Below are 26154 nucleotides of genomic sequence, written 5' to 3' on the forward strand. Positions count from 1 at the left end.
AAAGGAAATGTGCATTCAACATAGTTTGATATTATCTTATCTAGCTTAAATTATATCTGTGGGAGTGGGAGGGAAGCTTTTGTGGACTGATATTCCTTTCCTCGCCCTGGGGCATTAATGTTGAATTACTGTGTTAAAAGACCGTTTAAAAAGCAATAGCTTTCCAACAGGGAATAATAGATTTGGAAATAGAAAAAGAGCTTTCATCTATCCTTATAGATTCTCAAGCTAATGTAAAAATCTTCTTTATACGAAAATAAATAAATTAAAGAAAACGAATGCCATTGTACATCCTAAATAGTATCCAGTTTATTTTGTCTCCTTGTCTCAGTATCTTGCTATTCTCATGCTATTCTCACTGGTACCTATTGTAACTGACTAATCTTCCATATAGTGACAGATAGATATGAGGAACAGTGGAAATTACATTTCAAAATAAACACAGCATTTTTCAAGTAGTTTGATTAAACATTTCAAATATAAAACAATTAATGTCAGTCTGCACATTAAGGCAGGGGAAGCTAAGAATTTTAGATAAATGTTAATATTTTGGACAGATCATTCTTTAGGACAAAAAAAATAAATTAATTAAAAAAAGCCAAGTGGCAAATAAACTTTTAAAGAACAAATATTTTATTTAAAATAAAACCAGAGTCAGTTCAATCAATGAAGTGAGTTCTCTAACCTAGCAGCTTGGCATATAACCTGTAAATTTTTCAGGTTATTCCTATCTTTTTCCTTGTTAAGACATATGATATGTGAAATTAAACATAAGCCTCAATGTCATGGGGGAAAAAAAGACCCAGGAAACTACAGACCATTCAGCTTAACATCAATACCTGGGATAGAATACTGGAAAAGATAATTAAAAAAACAGATCTGCCAATATCTAAACACAAATAAAGTAATAACTAGAAGTCAGCTTGGGTTTGTTAAAAACAGATCATGCCAAACCAATCTTATTTCATTCTTTGACAAAGTGACTACATTAGTGGTCCAGTGAAATGCTGTGGACATAGTAAACTTCAGTCAAACATTCAACAAAGTAGACCACAATCTACTTCTTGGTAAGCTAGAAAAATATGGGATAGACAGCACCACCATCAGATGGATTTGTAACTGGCCGACAAATTGTACTCAGTGAGTAGTCCTTAATGGTACTACATCTACATGGAGGGTAGTAAGCAGTGGGGAACCACAAGGTTCTGTCATAGGCTCAGTACTCTTCAATAGCTTCATAAATGATTTAGATGAGGGAATAGAAGGGGAACTCATCAAATTTTCAGATGACACTAAAGCTGGCAGGAATAGCCAACACCGAGAAGACAAGCTCAAGAGCCAAAAAGATCTTGACAGACTTGAACAATGGGCCGTATCCAACAACATGAAATTTAATTCAGAGAACAGATATTGCTTAACCGATTAACAGAGTTGGAAGGGACTTTATAGGTAATTTAGTCCAAGCAGGAGACCCTACACCATTTCTGACAAATGGCAATCCAATCTTTTCTTTTCTTGAAAGCCTCAAGTGATGAAGCTCCCACAACTTCTGAAGGCAACTTCTGTTCCATTGGTTGATTGCTCTCACTGTCAGAAAATTCTTCCTTATTTCCAGGTTAAATCTCTCCTTGATCAGTTTCCATCCATTATTCCTTGTCTGGCTTTCAGGTACCTTGGAAAACAGATTGACCCCCTCCTCTCTGTGGCAGCCCCTCAAGTATTGGAAGATGGCTATTATGTCTCATCTGGTCCTTCTCTTCACTAGACTAGCCATGCCCAGTTCATGTAACCGTTCGTCATATGTTTTAGTCTCCAGTCCCCTAATCATCCTTGTTGTTCTCCTCTGCACTTTTTCTAGAGTCTCAACATCTTTTTTATAGTGTGGTGACCAAAACTGGATGCCGTACTCTAGATGTGGTCTTACTAGGGCTTTATAGAGTGGTTTTATACCTAGGCAGGAAAACCAAAGGTAAAAGTATAGATTAGGTGAAATCTGGCTCAAAAACAGTAACTGTGAGAGGGTCCTTGGATATTCACTTAAACATGACCCAGCAGTATATGGCAGCAGCCAAAAATGCTAATACAATCCTTGGTTGCTTAAATAGAGGCATAGAATCAAAATCACATGAAGTATAAGTACTGCTTTATAAATTCTTATTAAGACCACACCTTGAATACTGCATCAAGTTTTGGTCATCACATTACAAAAAAGATGTTGGGACTTTGGAAAAAGTGCAAAGAAGACCAACTAAGATGATTAAAGGCCTGGAGACAAAAACATATGAAGAACGATTGCAGGAATTGGGTATGTTTAGTCTAGAGAAAAGAAGGACTAGGGATGACATGATAACAATATTCCAGTATTTGAGGAGCTGCCATAAAGGAGAGGGGGTCAACTTATTTTCCAAAGCACCAGAAGGCAAGACAAGAAACAATGGATGGAAATTAATTAACAAGAAAAGCAATCTGGCATTAAAGAGAAACTTCCTAATAGTGAGAACAATTAACTAGTAGAACAGCTTCCTTCAGAAGTTGTAGGTGCTTCATCACTAGGGTCTCCTGTTTGAGCAGGGGGTTAGACTAGAAGACCTCTAGTCCCTTTCAGCTCTATTCTGATTGATTGATATGATCATGCACAGTTATAATTTTGGCAACTGGCAGAAAAAGAAAGTTTGATATACAGCGTGACCAATACAATTTATTTGGTTAGAAGTTCCCTCAAGATGGGAACTTCAACATGTGTCTGAAAGCTTGGAAAACTAAACCTCTGGTCCTGGTGAGTGACTCAAATTGGATCCTGCAATACAACTTATATTTATAGTATATGTCAATATATTATGTTGCATAAAGAACTTTACGTTCAAGTGCAAATAAAAGAACCAAAGTTTTTATAAAATTATAGACTAAGATTTGCCAATGGACTAAGGAATAATTACATTTTCCCATTGTCTATCTGCATCAGAAATGATACTGGACAAGAGGACAATGTCAGCTGGTTATGCAGTAGAAAATTTCCTAGTGTAACAGTTTATAACTATCAATTTTCAGCATGCCACATCTTTCCTTTCCTTTCCTTTCCTTTCCTTTCCTTTCCTTTCCTTTCCTTTCCTTTCCTTTCCTTTCCTTTCCTTTCCTTTCCTTTCCTTTCCCCCTTTCCACCCATTTTACATTTAAAATATTTTTTACTGTAATAATCCCAAGCAATCAGACTGAATTTGCTATACATTCTGGGACAATACAAATCTGTTCAAAAGAATTTTCGGTTCTGACTTACTAATTGAATCTAATAGATGACATAATTCTAGGATCACACTATTTTGTGGAACTGTGAATAAATCTATGTGTTAATTGTTGATTTTAGAATTAGAAAGCACAATTGCATTGCACCCTTTCTTTTTATATTATTGTACATTACTATTGCATACTCTGATAATTTAATTCAGGAAGTACATTTTTATTTATTTTTTTATTTTATATCCAATTTATATACCGCCCTTCTCCCTGAGGACTCAGGGCGGTGTACAGCCAAATAAAAACATAAATTACAAACATTAAAATAGTATTAAAAGGATATATATAAATTTGGCCCCGTAATTAAAAACAATAACAAACCAATTTAAAACATTTAAAAGAGTGAAGCCAGCCCGGCTTGCTGAAAAAAGAAGGTTTTAAGGGCACGGTGGAAGGCACCGAGGTCTTGGATGCTCCTTATCTCTGGGGGCAGTTGGTTCCAGAGGGTGGGTGCCCCCACAGAGAAGGCCCTCCCCCTGGAGGCTACCAGCCTACATTGTTTGGCTGATGGCACCCTGAGGAGACCCTCTCTGTGGGAGCGCACAGGTTGATGGGAGGCCGTCGGTAGCAGCAGGCAGTCTCGAAGATATCTAGGTCCTATGCCATGGAGCGCTTTAAAGGTAATAACCAACACCTTGAAGTGCAGCCGGAAGACTACAGGAAGACAGTGCAGCTTATGCAGAAGACGTGTTGCATGGGAGTACCATGCAGCTCCCGTGACTACCCGCGCGGCCGCATTCTGGACCAGTTGGAGCCTCCGGGTGGTCTTCAAGGGGAGCCCCATGTAAAGAGCGTTGCAGTAGTCCAGGCGAGAGGTGACGAGGGCATGAGTGACTGTGCGCAGGGCATCCCGATCAAGAAAGGGCCGCAACTGGCGTATCAGGCGAACCTGACAAAAAGTCCCCCTGGCCACAGCCGTCAGATGTTCCTCCAAGGACAGCTGCGTATCCAGAAGGACACCCAGATTGTGGGCCCTCTCCGAGGGGGCCAAAGACTCGCCCCCAATAGTCAGAGATGGAGTCATCTGACTATATCGGGATGCCGGGAACCATAGCCACTCAGTCTTGGAAGGGTTGAGTTTGAGCCGGTTTCTCCCCATCCAGATCCGCACAGCCTCCAGGCACCGGGCCATTACTTCAAGGGCATCGTTGGGGTGGCCAGGGGTGGAGATGTACAGCTGGGTGTCATCAGCGTACTGGTGGTACTTAACCCCAAAACCATGGATGATCTCACCCAGCGGCTTCACATAAATGTTGAACAGAAGGGGGGAGAGAGCTAACACCTGAGGCACTCCACATGTAAGAGGCCTCAAGGTTGACCTCTGCCCCCCTGCCAACACAGCACGGTGCCCCCCATCCCCAACTTTTCCAACCGGTGCAGCATGATACCATGGTCGATGCTATCAAAAGCCGCTGAGAGGTCTAACAGGGCCAGAACAGAGGAGCAACCTCTGTCCCAAGCCCTCCAGAGATCATCTACCAACGCGACCAATGCCGTTTCCGTGCTGTGCCCGGGCCTGAAACCCAACTGGAACGGATCTAGATAAGACGTTTCCTCCAGGCATTGCGGAAACTGTCGTGCGACCACACTCTCAACAACCTTCGCCACAAAGCGAAGTTTGGAGACAGGACGATAGTTGGCTAATACTGTGGGATCCAGGAAAGGCTTCTTGAGGAGATGCCTCACCACCGCCTCTTTCAAGGCCATGGGGAAGTAACCCTCACTCAGCGAAGCGTTAATAATTCCCTGGAGCCAACCTCATGTAACCTCCCGGGAAGCCAGTACTAACCAGGAGGGACACGGGTCCAGTAAACATGTGGCCGCACTAAGTCTCCCCAGAATCCTGTCCACGTCATCAGGGGTCACAGAGTCAAACTTTTCCCAGATAACATTCTCAAGACTATTCCTTGTCACCCTGCCCGAATCTATACAGTCAGAGTCCAACTGCCCCGGATCTGAGCGATTTTGTCATACAGATATTGTCCGAAATCCTCAGTCCTGCCTTCCAGGAGGTCCTCCTGCGCTCCCGGGTGAAGCAGGGAGCGGGTCACTCTAAACAGGGTGGCCGGATGATTCTCTGATGATGCAATAAGAGCGGAAAAGTAATTAAACTTTGCCGCTTTTATCGCCACTAGGTAGATCTTAATATGCGACCTTACCAATGTTCGGTCAGATTCAGCGAGACTGGCCCTCTAACCACTCTCCAGGTGTCTTTTCTGGCGCTTCATCTCCCTTAGCTCCTCGGTAAACCAAGGAGCCGCAAGGGATCGGCACCGGGTCAGAGGCCGCAAAGGCACGACTCGATCCAAGGCCCCCACCAGCCGCCCAATCCCAGGCAGCCACCAGGTCCTCGGCTGAGTCATGTGCCAGATCCTCAGGAAATGGCCCAAGTTCCATCTGGAACCTATCAGGATCCATCAGGCGCCTGGGGCAGACCCATCTTATAGGCTCCACCTCCCTGCAGTGGGCTGTAGCGGTTCGAAGGTCCAGACGGAGGAGCGAGTGATCTGACCATGACAAGGGTTCCATGTCTATATCCCCTATAACATGATATGTATGTATGTATACATATGTATATGTATGTTGTGTATGTGTGCATGCAGGCTTACTTCTGAATTCTGAGTCAAGTTTGCAGACTAGTCCCTGCTGTTATCTTGGCAAGGATTTTCAGAAATGGTTTGCCATTACCAGGGGTGGGTTCCACTTACCTTTACTACTACTTTGCAGTGGGTGCAGAAGAAACTTCTTTACATGCACAGATCACCCATGATGATGTTGTGGTGGCTGGGTGGAGCATCCCGCCAGTTTTACTACCAGTTCTATAGAATCGGACCGAACTGTGAGCAACCACCACTGACCATTACCCATTTCCCAAGACTGAGAAACAGAGACTGGCCCAAGATCATTCAATTGGCTTTATGCATGTGGCAAGACTAAAACTCTTATTCTCTCACTTTCTAGCCTGATACATTGACCATTGCATCAAATTGACTCTCAATATAATAATACGAGCAAATGAAATAGATAAAAATATTATAAAAACAGACTGGTAATACAATAATAAGCATGCTTACTCAAAAGTTCTACTATGTTACAAAGATATTTACTTCTTAAGAAGGAATGCTTAAGAAAGAATCCTATTTAAACATATATCAATGGAACAATTACTATGGGACCAATGCTAGCCTTGGTGAAGAGTATAACAAAAGCCTTGGTGAAGAGTGTAACAAAAATACAGTATTATATATGACAGTAAAATACAACATATTTCAAAGATCTTTAGAAATGAACTTTAATAAAGCATAAGAAGTACAATATATAGTACTTTATATATTACTACTATATATAGTACTTTTTAGGTACATAAAATGATCTACCTTGATCAAATATGAATAAGACAGATGTATTTACTCAGAAGAATAGAACAAGCACACCCAAGGGTATACCATTTCAGTGCACATCACTTAGACACCATATTACAATGACTAATTATATCTTTGCACTTATTCTTTTTCTTTCCAAAGTCTCATTCAGCTTCCTTTCAGATTGATGTACCATATTTACTCCTATTGCTGATTCTAGCACTTTGTTCCATCTCATTAATTCAAAGAATAAGTGACTTCAAGGAATATCAGGAACATTATTAATCCAAAAACCATTTCTCTCTGCTTAACCAATTATTAAAGAAGTTTTATTGTCTGAGCAAACTAAATTTTCAGAAAACCTGAAAATATCCAGACACCTTCACTAATATTGAAGTGGGAGCTTTTTTAATGGATAAGGAGAACTGTGACATAGGGGCAATATTGTTAGTTCCATGTTTCTAACTGTGTTTGCACTTTCCATTTCATATCCATTAGTTCATCTTTTCACCACAATCCTTTCAACACAAAATAGCTTCTCTCCCTGAATTATTTTCATTATTATTTCATCAAAGAGAAAAATATACGCTGTTCTACACCAGGAATGTGCAGGGACCTGTTAATTCTGTTTACAAATCAGTCTAGACTTTCATAAATAGTTCAATCCAAAATGATATAAAGGAAACAAAATGTGCTTTATCATAGCAATGGGATGACCTTTCTCACATTTCTCTCCAAGAAAATGTCAAGTTTAGGGCTCTGTTCCTTCTAGCAATAGGCAGAGGGTCATTATAATAATAATATTCATTAAATTTCAAAGGATACTACAAAGGCATTCTTAGAGGCTTTCTAAGAAAGCTGTGTATAGTAGTCACATAACTTTTCAAAAATGCTACCCAAGGAAAGTTTATTTATTTGCATCCCACCTTTATTATTTTTGCAAATAACTCAAGGTATCCAACATATCCAACACACCTTCCTTTTCTTATTTCCCCTACTACAACAACCCTGTCTGGTGAGACAATGATTGTGAGATTGGTGAGACAATGATTGGCCCAAGTTCACCCAGTTCTATTGCTGCTAAAATATGCATGCTAGGTTTCAATGTGAGCTACTTATTGTGAAATATTCTTGCAACTTCTAGAGTTAATGTAATCTAGTCAAATCCCTGTCTCTATTTATACTTACAAAGTATGGATTAGATTCAACTAGATTCTAAAAAAAAAATCCCATTAGATTCTAGAAAACCATTTGGCTTTTATAAGAGGATGAAGTTAAATAATATGGATGCAACTGCTGTTTGATGTAGCTACATAATTAGAGAAGACAGGGTTCTATCAGCCTAAATCAATTTATCGCCTAAAGTGGCATTTGTGCATGGGGAGGTCAAAACAGGAAAGAAGCCAAATGTGGTGTGGTGATCCAACCTCCATCCTTTTTGTATATCCAAGTGTAAATGACACACATACAAAGGGAATGGAGCTAATTTAGTTTGACTGCACTTTGTCTCCATTCATTATGTAGTTGGGTTAAAGAGCAGGTACATAAATAGTATCATTTTAATAAAACATAACTTTACTGGCTTTATGAACCTTCAGCTTGATCAGTAGAGTATAGTTATGTCCTCTTTAGTACGCCCTAGTTACAGATCACCCTATTTCTGCCTATAGTCAGTCAGTCATGCATACTTGATGCATATATAGTATTATTGGCATGCTACGTTTTCTACTTGAGCAACTAATTATAAGTCTTAAGATATTTTCAAGGAGTTTTTCCCAGGCCGATCATGTAACCATTAAATATATTTTAAAAAACATTATGTTCTGCTCTACTCTGCTATGCTAGGCCATTGTAAGTTATGATATAGCACAGGGGTCTCCAACCTTGGCAACTTTAAGTCTGAAGGACTTCAACTCCCAGGAGTCCCCAGCAAAGCTACAAAGCAAAGCTGGCTGGGGAATCCTGGGAGTTGAAGTCCTCCAGGCTTAAAGTTGCCAAGGTTGGAGACCCCTGTGCAGTGGTGAAATCCAAAATCCATTTTTTTTTTTACTACCAGTTCTGTGGGCTTGGTGGACATGGCAGGGGAAGGATACTGCAAAATCTCCATTGCCACCTCACTCTGGGGCCAGCCAGAGGTGGTATTTGCCAGTTCTCCAAACTACTCAAAATTTCCGCTACCGGTTCTCTGAACTGCTCAAAATTTCTGCTATCAGTTCTCCAGAACTTGTCAGAACCTGCTGGATTTTACCCCTGCCCCTATGCTATAGTATAGCATTTTCTACACAAACATTGACCACATAGTTCAAGGCGTTACATTACTTGCAACACAAAATGTACTCATCTCTGAAAAGGCTGTATATAAAAACATATTCTGATTATATTATCCTTTCTATATAAGTAATGGGAATTAATCATTAAAAATTTCAACTTCATTAGGCAAGTTTAACAATTAGAGATTAGCTCCATCCACTTGTTTCTTTTCGACACCAACACAATCTGTTTGGTTTACAACTTCTATACTTGCTGGTAGATGGCCAACCCAGGTTATGCCTGCACTAAAAGACATTTACATTCAACTTTCCAAAATGAACTTGTCTTTTTATTAGTATTTCCTTCGTTAAACTGTCTATGACATGATTTACTCTGATGCATGAAGTAGGAGAGCCTTAAATTAAATCCAGAGGATTAGTGCTTTACAATTTACAGGGCAGGCAATTTTAGCCTGGCTTACATTTCATATCCACTCAATTAACCTCACAGAGTTTTCAAACAAAAGTCAGTATAGCATGCATCATTTGACGGGGGCAGGGAAATGCTGTTTCTTCTTCTCTCAAGGCAAGCGAAATTCCAAACCAGGGTTTGAAGTGAGGTAGACAACCCATGAAGTCCGGAGTTACAAGAAGCCTTATAGGATTATGTTATAGAATGCTTATGTTATAGAATGCTTAGAAATGGAAATACTGTACCACTGTAATTAATCTAAAATCTAAACAAATAAAAATACTTATGCGCCATACATATATATTACTGCAAACCCTTAATTAGAAAATTAAATTAAAGCCTTTCAATTGCTCTCATTGGCACAATGAAAAGATTCATTTATATTTATTTATTCTTAAATTGATATGCGGCCCATCTCACTACTGAGCGAGTCTGGGTGACTTACAATATCATAATCTCTCTACATATCCTCTCCTGCGCGAGCTGCATTGGCTTCCGGTGGACTTCCGGGTGCGCTTCAAGGTGTTGGTGATCACCTTTAAAGCGCTCCATGGCTTAGGGCCAGGGTACTTACAGGACCGCCTTCTGCCACCAATAGCCTCCCACCGGCCAGTTCGCTCCCACAGAGAGGGCCTCCTCAGGGTGCCGTCGGCTAGACAATGCCGGCTGGCGACCCCCAGGAGGAGAGCCTTCTCTGTGGTGGCACCTACCCTTTGGAACAATCTACCCCCAGAGATACGAGTGATCTCCGACCTCCGGACCTTTCGTCGGGCCCTAAAAACTCATCTCTTTCAGTTAGCTGGTCTCTCTTGATTTTATGATTTTATGGTTGGTTTTAAATTTTGATATGGATTTTAAATTGATAAATTTTAAACTATGGGCCAAATTTAATTATTTTAAATCTATTTTTAATCGTACTTATGTATAAATGTTTTTTATTTTGGCTGTTCACCGCCCTGAGTCCGAAAGGAGAAGGGCGGTATAGAAATTCGAATAATAAATAAATAATAAATAAATAATAAATAAAACACAAAATCAAATAATTAGAGCATTAACAACATTAAGCCCCAAAATTAACAAGAAACTGGATGAAAAGGAATCAATATGTAATAGGGAGGAGGTGGGATTGTCTCCTAATCTACTAACGATCTCCAGGATGGAGGCCCTAAGCCATTTGGCAGAGCCAGGTTTTTGTGTCCTTTCAGAAAGCCAAGAAATGGGAGCACATTTCATTTTGAGGTGCACAATGTTCCCAAAGACTGGAACCAAAGCAGAAAAGGCTCTTCTCCTGGACCTTACCAGCTGAATTTCCTTGGCCAACGGGGTCCACAAGATGCCTCTTTTAATAGAATGAGTGGAATTGTGCCAATCTCATTGGACACAGTTCCTCAGATAATTAGGAATGAGGTATATGGAGCCATGGTGGCGCAGTGGTTAGAGTTCAGTACTGCAGGCTACTTCTGCTGATCACAGGCTGCCAGTAGTTTGGCAGTTTGAGTCTCGCCAGCTCAAGGTTGACTCATCCTTCCAAGGTTGGTAAAATGAGGACCCAGATTGTTGGGGGCAATATGCTGACATTGTAAGCAGCTTAGAGAGGGCTGTAAAGCACTATGAAGCTGTATATGATGGCTCAATTGCTTTTATACATCAGTTGAGTCTGTGTTTTTATTTCATTTGCTAATTTATTTTGTTGTATCTGTTGAAATATATCTACAATATCACTTGTGAGTGGTGAAAAATAGAGCATTTTTTAAAAAAAATTCTGTAACAATTATTGGTCCCAACTTACAGAAATGAGGAACAAAACACAATAGAAAGGAGATATCTTTTATACAAAGTTTCAAGGATTCAGTGGCAAATATCATCATTCCAACTTTCAATGTATTAGTACTGGATTGGTACTTGTCTGTATAAATGGAGCCGTTTTATTGTTGAAAAAAACCCACAGCTTTCTGAAATGGCAGCAATGTCAGAAATAGTGGAGGAACTATAAATGTTCTATGCGAGTCAAGAATACATTGTTCTTGATTGGCATGGAACATTTGAGGTATGACCTACTTATATTGTTACTTTTTCCCTTATTAGCTCTGCCTTATGAAATTATGTGGGCTGGAACTCCACCACCTTGAGTCAAATTCTTTCTGCCTTGTAAAAGTAAATACTATAATATTGTTTTATTTTGAGTTGGGAAAGGATTAAGGCGTTTCAACATGGCATATTATGCAAATGAGGATTTGAATTTAGTGCAAGTCACTTTTGCAGAGTCCAAGGGAAGTGTCTTAGGAACAGATGCTCATTCTATCTTTGCTACAATTTATCCTGTATGTATTGTCTTGCTGTAGTCAGTCAGTCAGTCAGTCAGTCAGTCACTCACTCACTCACTCACTCCAGTGGTGGGTTTCAAAAATTTTTACTACTGGTTCTGTGGGCATGGCTTGGTGAGTGTGGCGTGGCTTGTGGGCATGGCTTGATGAGTGTGACAGGGGAAGGATACTGTAAAATCTCCATTCCCACCCCACTCCAGCAGAAGGATACTATAAAATCTCCATTCCCTCCCCAAGCCAGGGGAAGATACTGCAAAATTCCAATTTCCTCCCAATCATCTGGGACTTTGGAGGCAGAGAACAGATGGGGGTGGGGCCAGTCAGAATTTTTACTACAGGTTTATCAGTGTGTTAGAATTTAAAGGATTTATTTTGTTTCAATAACTATACATTTAACTACATTTTTCTAAATTCCATATAAATATATAATACATTTTAAGTGATACAAAATCACTGGCAAAACAGAATCAACTGCAGACATTCCAGGATGGCTATAATTATAATTCCACAGGGCCACGGCACATGTCAGTTCACATTCCTAACATCTGTATCATTTTTATAGTCTGTTATGACACAAACATTTGATATGCATGAAAACACCTTATTGCTAAAATTAGTACTGTAGCTTAGCATGAATTCAGACGTGCCTATCAATTTTTAAAGTATAACATGTAGTTTATTTAATTAGTTTTCAAAACTTTTAAGATATTGAACAGCACTAGCTGTATCTGTGTTTTGAAAAGCTGAAAGCTATAGATTAAATACAATTAATGGCAGTTTACGTGCATATTGGAGAATGAATAGGAACATTAGATTCTATCTATTCCAAGATCCATTAAGTTTTTGGCAAGTTACCTAAATTTTGCTGTAGTTGAATACCTAGTTGGATTGGGAGGCTCTCCTCACAGTCACTCATGCCCTTGTCACCTCACGGTTAGATTATTGCAACGCGCTCTACATGGGGCTACCCTTGAAAAGTGTTCAGAGACTACAGTTGGTCCAGAACACAGCTGTGTGAGCTCTCGTGGGTGCACCTAGTTACACCCACATTACACCAATTCTCCACGAACTGCACTGGCTCCCTATTGGTCTCCGGTCATAATTCAAGGTGTTTTTAGGTTTTAGGTTTTATTTGATTTATATACCGCCCTACTCCCGAAGGACTCAGGGCAGTGAACAGCCATAAGGTAAAACACATAAACACAAAATTTAAAAGCAGAATAAAACCGAATTAAACAATTTGGCCAAAGACAGATTTAAAACACCCCAATAAATTAAGAACAGATTAAAATTTGCATTTTAAGGGGAAAAAAGGGAAATTAGGCCAGGCCAGCCTGATGGAATAAAAAGGTCTTGAGAGCACGGCAGAAGGTGCGTAGATCCAGGATCCGCCATATCTCCGGGGGAAGCTCATTCCAGATAGTAGGTGCCCCCACAGAGAAGGCTCTCCCCCTGGGGGCCTCCAGTCGACATTGTTTGGCCGACGGCACCCGGAGGAGCCCCTCTCTATGAGAGCGTACCGGCCGGTGGGAGGCTACTGGTGGCAGCAGGCAGTCCCGTAGATAACCAGGTCCTAAGCCATGGAGTGCTCTAAAGGTGGTAACCAAGACCTTGAAGCACACACGGAAGACCACCAGGAGCCAGTGCAGCTTGCGCAGGAGAGGTGTTACATGGGAACGCCATGTCGCTCCCATAACCACCTGCGCGGCAGCACTCTGCGCCAGTTGGAGCCTCCGGGTGCTCCTCAAGGGGAGCCCTATATAGAAGGCGTTGCAGTAGTCCAGGCAGGAAGTGACAAGGGCATGAGTGACCGTGCGTAAGGAGTCCCGATCCAGAAAGGGACGCAACTATCGAATCAGGCGAACCTGATGAAAAATCCTCCCGGTCACGGCTGTAAAGGATTATCTCATATCTGAGCAATGTGACGGAACCTTATACTCATTATAGTTATGAACTGTAAGCTTGACAGCTATAATCATAACTGTTGTGACCTGCCAGCTGCCAACAGAGCTGCCAGCAGACTCGAATGATGAGGAGGTTGGGGAGGAACTTGGGTCAGTTCTGCAGTCTGGAGAAGGCTCTGATGGATACTCTGCATTAGACATAGAGATAAAGCCAGGGCAGTCTGACATTTCCCAGCTACCGGAGAGGCAGCTGCCTTTGGAGGCTGAGATAAGTGAGGAGAAGAACAGCTGGGGCCTGTTCCAGATGCACATATGTGCAGAGCAGTTAGGAGATGTGAACAACGGAGGACAAGGAGTCGACTCAGGAAGCAAAGCACACGTGAATGCCGAATGGCCCCTCCCTGGCTGGGGAACAAATAGAAGGAAAGGGGAGTGGTTATCGTAGGAGACAACAGTTCATATTTCTGAAGATTTTGCTCATTGTGTTTCGTGCCACAAGGACTGTTTGTCAGAACTTAATTTGCAGCCTTTCGGCTGGGAGCTCACAGCCTTGCAATTATCGCAAGGAACTGATAAGGTCTGTTTCTTCAGTTAACTCCTTGAAGGACTATTGCAGGTGTGAAATGCTACTGGTTCGGACTGGTTCGGCCTAACCAGTAACGATGGTGGCAGGTGGTTTGGAGAACCGGGAGCAATGGCAGCGCAAGGCTCCACCCACCCACCCGGTCGTTGTTACTTCCTGGTTTTAACCAGGAAGTAACCTGTTTTTTATCCTCTGCACATATGCAGAAGGGTTTGCGCATGCACAGAGGGTCCGCGCACACATGTGACATGTGCACTTCTGAACCGGTACGGAAGGTAAGTCGATTTCACCCCTGGACTATTGCCTGGACTTTTTGATGGGTGAATACAATTAATTCACAAGAGGTAAATAAAGAGGGGGTTTTCATGACAAGGAGTCTGTTTCTTGCTTCTGCTAAGACTGGGTCAGAACAATAACAACAGATTCATGGCATAATAGATAGGGCAGCAATATGTAGAAAAGGACAAAGAATGAAATGCGAAGAGCAAAATTAGCCGATAACCTGCATGCAATATAAGTAAAAAAATCTTAGACTTATAGTTTTCTTTTCCTTTTTATATCTAAGAATGGCTTCAGTTGGCATTAACTCAATTTCAGTTAATTTTAACAATGGTTTTGATTATTGCTTTTTTATTGTTTGTTATCTATGAACATAAGAAGACCATTGTCAGGCCAATGACAATCCAGCTCAGAATCCTGTCTCACATTGTGGTCAATCAGATACTTTCAAGAAGCTGACAAACAGCCTAAAAGTTGCTGATTCTTTCTACTGTTGCTCCTATATGCTGATACTTAAGCTATGCTACCTTTGATTCTGGAAGTGGAAAATAACCATCAGACTGTTGCTCAGGGTCATCCTTGGTGTTTTAAAGATGTATGGACTTCAATTCCCAGAATTCCTAAGCCAGCATTTTGTCCACACATCTTAGATCAAGAAACACATGTCTAGCTGTTGATAATCTGCCTCATTGTTTTGTCCATTTTTAGATATATTAAAACTAGTGGTTGTTATCCCCCCAGAGGTAAGTGAATTACACAGTTGTATACAGAAGTGCTGGACCATAAGAAAGGCTGAGCACCAAAGAACTGAGGCCTTTGAACTATGGTGATGGAGAAGACTCCTGCGAGTCCCTTGGACTGCAAGGTGATGAAACTGGTCAGTCCTAGAGGAGATCAATCCTGACTGCTCTTTAGAAGACCAGATCCTGAAGATGAAACTCAAATATTTTGGGTACCTAATGAGAAGGAAGGACTCACTGGAGAAGAGCCTAATGCTAGGAAAGATTGAGGGCAAAAGAAGACGGGATGACAGAGAATGAGGTGGCTGGATGGAGTCACTGAAGCAGTAGGGATGAGCTTAACTGGACTCCAGAGGATGGTAGAGGACAGGAAGGCCTGGAGGAAAGTTGTCCTTGGGGTCGCGATGGTTCAGACATGACTTCGCAACTAACAACAACAATACAGAAGTGCATCATTTTTTTTAATTTTTTTTTTAGCAACATCGAGGTTTATTAACAAAAAGCTCTGCTAAGAACAAAGGCCACCCTCAGCTGCTACAGACCCCCACTGCAGCCCCGCCTGCGGCCGGACACCACAGCGTTCAAGATGAGGATGCCGATGAGGATGCTGAGAGCCAGCAGCAGGGCCACGGCCAAGGCCGCGTGGATGGCGGTGGTGACCCCAAAGGCAAAGAGGAAGAGAGTCCGGTGGCAAAAGTCAGGCTGGCCAAAGTCCTCGTAGTCTGGGGGGTAGATAGAATAGACCCACACATTACCTGCAATGAACCAGGCGCAGAGGAAGAGGAACCCCGCTCCCCGCAAGCAGTTGAGTAGTGTGCTTGGTCGGTTGGTGCCATCCCCGCAGGGAACACAGCTAAGGAACAGGAGCAGGAGTGTAACAGCACTCAGGATGAGCAAGTAAATGGGAAGGAGAGGCTGCTGGGGACACTGACCAAGATAGACTGCTCCAATGGTGATTCCTGCCACAGGCAACGCAGCAAAGAGAACTTTTCCTAGAACCATCAGGAGGGAATGCACGGAGGAGGAAGGCTCTTCGGTGGCTCTTAGGCTGGGACTCTTCAGCCATGGCAGCTGCTGGTGAAGCCGAGGGGAGAACTGAAGGCCAGAAGTGCATCATTTTATGTACCTGATCTTCTATATATTTAATTTTAATGAATGATCCCATCTTTTAACTTCTCTCAATTTATATTTTCTATAGTGGTTATGGTTTTATATACCTCTATTATTTCTGATAATCTCCTTGGTAACATACTAAAAAAAGGTTTAGATGCTGCAGGCTTTTCTCATAGGGGAATCTACTGTAACCCAATAACAATTTAAGTTATCCTTTTTCTTCTTGAATGTCCTAGAATAGTGTTTTCAACCTGAGCTACTTTAAGATGTATGGACTTCAACATGTTGGCTGGGGAATTCTGTGAGTTGAAGTCCACACCTCTTAACGTTGCTGAGATTGAAAAACACTGCCTTACATAATAGACATAATGCATATAAATAACAATGTTGTTTATTTTAAAATATTATTTCCTCTTGCAATTTTAGTACTGCAAGGCTTATTTTATAATTAAGAACTAAATCTTTATTATCTTTATTATTTTTGTCTTCTTCCTAAGCATAAAATTACCAGCCTGTAGCATAGATCAATACTCTCTATGTCATTAAGTTTTCTCATCTTGATTTTTTTTTTGTTCCTCTGTTTTTTTATCTTGTATTGAAAACTTTATAAAATCTAAAGTCTTACAAGGAAAAAAAAAGACTAAAGAGTTTTTTTTTTAATTTCCATAGCAATTTAGAAAAGTTTCATATTCTCTTCTTTTTACTTTTAAAATGCTTACATTAGTACATAGTTTACTGGAAAAGACTGGCTGCTTGTGACAGGAAATCTCATTTGACTGTGATCTATTTGGCAATCTAACAGTAGTGTACTTCTTAAGTTCAAATAAAAGATTTGTAAACCAGTCCTAAAACTTTATTATCAGGGCAAAGCATCAAACACATTCATCACAAAACTGATGTTCAACTATAGCAGGGTATGAATCATTCTAGATTACCTATCTACTATTTGAAAGCCCAGCTACAAAATAGCTATAGTGGGAGATTAGCCTTCTCCAATTGCTACTGAATTTAAAAGTCTAGTCTGAAAAATAACTGTGCATTCAACCTGCCCTACACATGAAAGGGCCTTTAAATCACAGGGTTGCTGTAGACTGTAAGGTAGGCTTGAGAGCCTGAATAGCAGATCAGAATTGCTTATGATAATTGTTTTTTTCTTGAGCCTGATTCATATATGCAAGTATATTACTTGGAATGGACTTCTTGGGAATCAGTAAGTTGCTATGAACTGTTGGACCCTCTGAAATGTTTGATCTATTGTGGTGTTTCACACATGCAAGCCATAAATTATTCTTATTCTATGCACAGCTACACTGAAAATGGGTTACTTGTACATAAGTCAGACCCATGACTGCAATTAAACATTCAGTGCTATCCGCTTTTGGAAATATTGCTTATATTTTTGTGATATTTTGGTGATTTGGTCTTATATATTTGCTAAAATAGCAGAATCAAGTATTTGCAAAACAGCTGCTAACATGAGTTAAGAATTTGTGCTGGGGACAGCACAATACTAGGGACAGAACAAGTTTTTTCTGTTTCCATTGACTTCATTTTACTTATGCAAGATATACTATATGAAATGATAATAATAAAATCATGAATCATCAAAGAAAATTATTCAAACAGTGCAGTGACAGTAAAATAAGAAATTAGGAAGTTAAAGATAAGCCTTAAAATGTGAAGGTAGTCTGTTTCTCAAGAAATAGTCAGATTTAATCATATAATCTTGAGCAGCCTAATGGATTTCACTGCATACCATAAGGAGTCAGGATATGAAATATTTCAGAAGATACTTTATTGATTTATATTTCTGCTGGCTTTTTTAAAATATATGCTGGTTAGTATAGAAATGATGCTTTATTTATTTATTTATTTATTTATTTATTTATTTATTTATTTATTTATTTATTTATTTATTTATTTATTTGATTTATATGCCGCCCTTCTCCGGAGACACATGGCGGCTTACAATGTGCTAAGCAATAGCCTTCATCCTTTTGTATATTTATACAAAGTCAGCTTATTGCCCTCACAACTGGGTCCTCAATTTACCTATCTTAGAAAGGATGGAAGGCTGAGTCAACCTTGAGCCTGGCGAGATTCAAACCTGCAGTAATTGCAGGCAGCTGGTCTTAATAACAGGGTGCTTTAGACCACTGTACTACCAAGGCTCTTTTAATTTAAACTAATTTTTCAATATCATAATTGCTTTAAAACATTCAAAGCATGGGTGAAATGATCCCGGTTCCGACTGGATCGCCTGATCCGGTAGCAAAAATCCCTGCCCCCGCCCCATGCCCAGCTGAGCCGCACAATCATCAGAGGTTTTTTTTTTTTTTTTTACTTTTACAAGCATTTTTTCTACAACCTCTTCGGCCGAAAAAATGCTTTTTTTAAAAAAAGCCTCTGATGATCGCGTGGCTCAGCTGGGATCGTCAAAGTTCCCAGCTGAGTTGCCTGATCCGCAGAGGCTTTTTAAAAAAGTTTCTGCCAATCAGGCAACTCATCTGGGATCATCAGAGGCATTTCAAAGAAAAAAAGCCTCTGCCAATCAGGCAACTCAGCTGAGATCGTCAGAGCCTTTTGAAAGCAAAAGGCTGAAGAGGTTGTAGAAAAAATGGTTTTAAAAGTAAAAAACAATGGCCATGCCCACCCAGTCACATTACCCCCACCATCACCAAGCCATGCCCCACAGAACCGATAGTAACAAATTTTAGATTTCACCACTGATTCAAAGTATTTTTGCAAGATTGTGCAGCTTTCTGGTAGTTACATTATTTCTGTCTTGGAATTCTGATAAAATAATTCAAAATATATACAGTAACAGAATTATACGTGCTGGAAAAGGTAAACATAAATTGAAAATTTTCAGATAGCAATTGCCAGTCAATTATAGCACCAGTCATAGGCATCCAAGTATGGAGAGCAAAAAGACAACATTGAAAATATAACCAAGTGATTAGAGTGTGTATGCATATGTTGTTAATGCATGGAAAAGAGATAGGGAGCTTCAAGCCTGCATTCACACCCAACACCCTGGCCTTCACACAGATACACACTGATGGCCCTGCTACCAGGTAAACATTTGAAATTAGTGATCTGCCTATCAGGGATCACTTTTTAAACTGATATTGCCCATCCTGACCATATATCTGAAGAAGGTCTGTTCAAGATCTGGCGGCTATTTGAGATAGGACAGATTAGAAAATGGATTCCACAAGAGATACTAAAATTCTACTTATATAGAGTATAAGTATATAAGTATATAAGAGTATATAGTCTTGAAAGGTTGTCAGCCCATCAAATCTTTATAAGGGTCACAGATCAGCAAATAAAAGGTTGTCACTATTTTCTCTTCCCTCCCTCTTAAACCAAAGAGAGTCAAGGCTGGACAATCATGATTTTCTTTCTCATGCTTTCTTATTTCACTTGCTAAGCTCATGTTTTTCTAACAGTTGCTGCATACATTCTCCAAGGTACTACATTTTTTCAGAAGGTTCAAATTGCAAAAACTTTTTTCCCAAGTGGACAAATGGAATGAGATTATATGATTACAGAAATATTACACTATAATGGAAAACAGCAGCAATGTGTTTATAGGGCATAGATAGCCTGTTATAAATAAAACTGAGATCCTCCCCCCACCTTTTTTTTTTCCCCAGTCTTTCCTCTCAACTGCAAGTTCTGGGTTGTTGTTGTTGTTGTTTTTTTCAAATCAATTGAGTGTTGATCCATTGGTTGGAATAGAAATTGACTAACTGGGTTGTCACCCAAGCCTTACATTGCAATATAAACAACTGAGAAAATGTGACTAAAAATCCTTTTTAAAAAATGTGTTTTCTTTTTTTAAAAAAAAAAACTTTAAAAAGAGAAGATGTGAAAATATGGCTAAAACAGGAGCAGGAAAGATAGACAAATTATAGAAAATATTTTGAAGTGGAAGGAACTATATTAAAATAGTGAAAAAATGTACAGCTACCTCTTCAATGTTCACCAGATGAGTTGGTCCATAACAGCAGAATTCTTTGCTATCCACTAAGTTGAGAAGGTTTAGTTTGTAGATTTTTTTTACAGTGTTTTTTCTACAACTATAAACTGTCTCTCTCTCTCTATATATATATATATATATCAATAACACCTCAGGGCTTGCATTATGTTTGTAAAACTTAAAAATAACTTTCCATAACTACAGGTAGTCTTCAACTTGCAACAGTTTATTTAGTGACTGTTCCAATCTGTATTGGAGCTGAAAAAGTTACCTATGGCCGCTTTTCACACTTAAACTGTTGTACCATCCTTCACAGTCACCTGTCTTGCACTTATGTAATCTCCTTTGGTGACCTTCCAGCAAGCAGAGTCAGTACCTGTACGACTGTGCAAAGCATTGAAAATTGTTGTGTTTCCTGTGCTCCCACGCACGTGAAGACCAGCTGGCCAAGGCACCAGAACCCAGAAGAGTAACAGGCGATGGCTCGTGTGCCCGGAGACATAGGTTCACCATCACAGCCCTAGAATGTCTGTTCCTTGTACATCTAAAAGATATACCACTTCAGCTGGAGCTGGACATGCAATGAAGCAGCTGCGAAAGGATATAGAAAGAAGCAACTTGAGGAAGTCTTTGGAGAAACTACGCCAAGCCTTCTGGAAAATACTTCTACCATTCAAAGAAAGATGTTTCAGTTGTACTAACGCACATTGCAGAACATCAAAAGTATGGAAGCTTTTGCATAGTTCTAATAGGTAGATTCTCTTACATTCTACAGATGAATGGAGCTTCTCACTTGCTGGCTTATATAAACAGCATTAATTATATATTTTTCTAGAAACAGTGGAGAGAATTTCAGAACAGAGTTTGGAAAATGAGAAAGAGATAAAGCAGAGAAGGACAACAAATGGAGGCATGTAAAGACAGTGTAGCTGGAGGAAATTTTACCAATATGACAATGCTTCTGATTGTTCAGAGGGATAGTCTTAAAAGGAACATCCTCTTAAAAGGCTGTCTGTTAAAAGTCTGTTTTAAGTATGAAAAAGAATAAGGGAGTTATTGATTTTTCATATCAACAATTAGCACTACACTATTAAGCTGACTTGCCACACAAATCCTCACTATTGTGGTCAGCAGTAATGTATCCTGATTTCAAAAATAGTGGTATTTTGAACCAGTAGTACTAATAATACTACTTTCAATTTTTATGATTTTATAATTAACGTAAAATTATAGAATCAGTTTTTCTTGATCAAGCTAGTATAATAAAAAAAGATATATGCACACCAGCAATTATTTAGTTACACTCAATTGTTTTCTAACAGCAAATTGCTTTCACTGTCATGTTTTGATAATTATATTTTATCTCGTTTAATGTTTAAGTGACCTTCTTATCAAAACGTGTTATCTTCATTAGATAAGTTCACTTCAAGTGATAGTTTCTATTTTTCTCTTACTTATCTTATCTAAGACTACTTTCAATACAGAATTAAACATTTCTTACTTGCTGTTAATAATCAACATTATCTACTTTAAAATCAGTACGATTTTTAAAAAATTAGCTTGATATTTTCCAAAACACCTGAGGGTAGGACAAGAAGCAATGAGTGGAAATTAATCAAGGAGAGAAGCAACCTGGAACTAAGGAGAAATTTCCTGACAGTTAGAATAATTAATCAGTGGAGCAACTTGCCTCCAAAAGTTGTGAATGCTCCAAAACTGGAAGTTTTTAAGAAGATGTTGGATAACCATTTGTCTGAAGTGGTGTAGGGTTTCCTGCCTAAGCAAGGGGTTGGACTACAAGACCTCCAAGATCCCTTCCAACTCTGCTATTCTATTCTATTCTATTCTATTCTATTCTATTCTATTCTATTCTATTCTATTCTATTCTATTCTATTCTATTCTATTCCATTCCATTCCATTCCATTCCATTCCATTCCATTCCATTCTGTAGTAGCAACTTCAGATGTGTATTATTAAAGTCCTTTAAATATATACTTTCAGGATATTAATGGATTGAAAGAATTTTCCAAGCTAAGGTGATCTTAATTCTTCAATACCGTAAAAATGTTTAAAGATTTTAGAAAGTTGTAGCATTGTGATTTTCATGATTAATGGAGTCATAATGTCTACTAATGCTAAAGATTCATTTTTTAATTTATATTTTTAGTTGTAATAATAAGAAATTTCTTTAATAATGCTATCTGTTATTATTTCTGAATAATTACTCCATTCCTTGAAGTGATTGGATTCAATCAGAAGCATTATGCATGGTAAAATATAGCATTAGAAGTTTGAAATTTACAGCATGGCTTGAGCACAAAGGGAGTTGATTTCAGCCATTTTTGTATTTCATCCATCTTCTTCATGTGCAAACAACTGGGATTGCTTTCATCAAACCTAGATCCAAAGCACTACACAAAACATATGCAATACGAAAATTCTATGAGAACTACGGTGAGAATATAAAAGCCATTAGAATAGAATAGAATAGAATAGAATAGAAGAGAAGAGAAGAGAAGAGAAGAGAAGAGAAGAGAAGAGAAGAGAAGAGAAGAGAAGAGTTGGAAGGGACTTTGGAGGTCTTCTAGTCCAACCCCCTGCTTAGGCAGGAAACTCTACACCAGTTCAGACAAATGGTTATCCAACATCTTCTTAAAAACTTCCAGTGTTGGAGCATTCACAACTTCTGGAGGCAAGTTGTTCCACTGATTAATTGTTCTAACTGTCAGGAAATTTCTCCTTAGTTCTAAGTTGCTTCTCTCCTTAATTAGTTTCCACCCATTGCTTCTTGTTCTACCTTTGGGTGCTTTGGAGAATAGTGTGACTCCCTCTTCTTTGTAGCAGCCCTTGAGATATTGGAACACTGCTATCATGTCTTCCCTAGTCCTTCTTTCCATTAAACTAGACATGCCCAGTTCCTGCAACCGTTCTTCATATGTTTTAGCTTCCAGACCCCTAATCATCTTTGTTGCTCTTCTCTGCACTCTTTCTAGAGTATCCACATCTTTTTTACATCATGGCGACCAATATAATGTCAGGGAACAATGAAAAAAAATTGCTTCACTTATTTTTATGTCCCTTTCCCTTCTTCACATAGCCATGGATATCTTTTTAAAACTTTCTGGGTTACTTTAAAGTAGTTCAGTTTTGGGCAGCTGGTGTACCATTTTGACTGCTGATGAGATTGATACTTTCTAATTTTCTGGAGTAACCAAATGATAGCCCGTCCTTGTAAATGAAATCCCATGCTGCTAGTGTCTACAGTGCAGCACTGTCACATTAGATTAAACAGAAATGTGTTTGTTGCCCTTTATTAATTATGATGCCTCCCACTGAGTCGCTGATTCTTTTGTTCCAAGGCTACTGTTCTGCAGAAGCTTAGCTTCTCTCAGAGAAGCCCATCTTTCTGAAAGCAGCTCATTAACTTCAGACACCCACTCATTTGGCCATGACAGACTTCCCTAAGTAACTTTAGATGTCTGGTAATAAAGTTTTATCTCTTTGCACAGTATCTCGAGAGAGTTTATCAGGCACTTTTTTGCAGATAGAATTCGGAGTGCAAATGCTCATGTCATGAAACATTTGGGTACTAGGTGCCTACAAAAACTAAGACAATAAGAAGGAGTCAGCCTTCTAAAATAGATTTGTCCTGATATATAGAGAGAAATGAGTAATGTAACATTGTCTAGGGAACAAATCATTGAGAAACAAGTTTTCATTGATTTTTCTCTCTCTGCTTCTCTCCCGATTTCATTGCACATTTTTGCCATTCTGTGTTAAAGGCAGTGGTGAGAAAGTTGGAATGATAAAACTGTTCTCATGATATTTTTTTTCCTCCTTCTTTCTGCCCATTTTGTGGGGGGAAGATATTATCCTTGCATTATATGAAGACATCTTTAAAATGTTTTAGTAGGGCATCCACACTGTCTGTTAGCCATAGGAAAGGCTTGGGGGGGGGAAGATATGTCCTATATCCACTTTGGGGAAAAGGCAGTACAGAAATTTACTAGGAGACTATGAATTCATGAAACTCCACTGACAGGAGACAGATAGAAGAAACACAATTATTTAGCCAATTTTTGACTGGCATTCAGAAAAAAAAAAAAAAATAGGAGACCAGGCCAGAAAGATTCTAACTTCAATTATTATTTAATTGGAAACACTAATGGAAAATTCTAGAATTTTACATTTCTTAAATTGGCAAATAGAGTTGCCAGGTGTCCACTATTTGAGTGGACAGTCTGCTTTTTTCACATTATGTTCACTATTTTTTTTCACAAAATAGTGGACATATTTTTTATTCAAAAGCTTTATGATGAAATGGTACGTAATCTAAAGCTGTACAGTCTAAGAGAATAAGGATAGGAGAATCGCGTTTTGTCTTTTTTTTCATAAGTTAGAATGAGACAAAGATCGAATATCCATTGAACTCGATTCTCTGAAAAAATTAATGATGAGATTAAAATAAAAATATATTATAAAATTATGTACAGTTCACATTTTTATGTATTGTACAAATGTATTGTAGCTTGTGTCGACTGACCTGAAATGGCGTCGAGTGATGAGAGTGACAGCGGTGAGATTTCGAATTCTTTAAAATGAAAGAGAGGAGTGTGCAAATACACCAAAGACTGGGAAGCTACTTTTGCATGGATTACCAACAACAAAACCGACAGAACAAATACGACGGCCTACTATAAATTGTTTGTAAGAAAATATATAATTTAATTGTAAATTTTTTTTTTATTTTTTTACTACTTAACCCCGCTCCCCCCGCTTGTCCGCTATTTTTTGGAAGCAGACCTGGCAACCCTATTGGCAAATCTAAATGTATCTGTTCATATGGATTAACCTATTAATGCAATTCAAGCAGCAGAGATACTTGGAATCACTCAGGTAGTTGCATTTTTATTTTATTTTATTTTATTTATTTATTTATTATTCAAATTTCTATACCGCCCTTCTCCTTTCGGACTCAGGGTGGTGAACAGCCAAGATAAAAACATCTATACATAACATCACAGTTAAAAATAAAGTTAAAATAATTTATAAATTTGGCCCATAATTTAAAACTTGTCAATTAAAATCAATATTAAAATTTTAAAACTAACCCTAAAATCAAGACAGACCGGCTAACTGAAAAAAATAAGTTTTTAGGGCCCGACGAAAAATCCGGAGGTCGGAGATCACTCGTATCTCTGGGGGTAGATTGTTCCATAGGGTAGGTGCCACCACAGAGAAGGCTCTCCTCCTGGGGGTCGTCAGCCGGCATTGTCTGGCCGACGGCACCCTGAGGAGGCCCTCTCTGTGGGAGCGAACCGGCCGGTGGGAGGCTATTGGTGGCAGAAGGCGGTCCCGTAAGTACCCTGGCCCTAAGCCATGGAGCGCTTTAAAGGTAATCACCAACACCTTGAAGTGCACCCGGAAGTCCACCGGAAGCCAATGCAGCTCGCGCAGGAGAGGAGTCACATGGGAGCGCCCCGTCGCTCCCATAATCCCCCGCGCAGCTGCATTCTACACCAGTTGGAGCCTCCGGGTGTACCCCAAGGGGAGCCCCATGTAGAGAGCATTACAATAGTCCAGACGAGAAGTGACAAGTGCTTGAGTGACCATGCGTAGGGAGTCCCGGTCCAGAAAGGGGCGCAACTGGCATATCAGGCGAACCTGACAAAAAGCCCCCCTGTCATATGCCCTTCTAAAGACAGCCGCGCATCCAGGAGGACATCCAAGTTGCGGGCCCTCTCCATGGGGGCCAATGATTCGCCCCCAATAACCAGCGATGGCGTCAGCTGGCTATACCGGGATGCCGGCAGCCACAGCCACTCGGTCTTGGAAGGGTTGAGTCGAA

This window comes from Pantherophis guttatus, chromosome 2 (genome assembly GCF_059756535.1).
Source record: "Pantherophis guttatus breed Tessera chromosome 2, ASM5975653v1, whole genome shotgun sequence".
Taxonomy (NCBI): Eukaryota; Metazoa; Chordata; class Lepidosauria; order Squamata; family Colubridae; genus Pantherophis; species Pantherophis guttatus.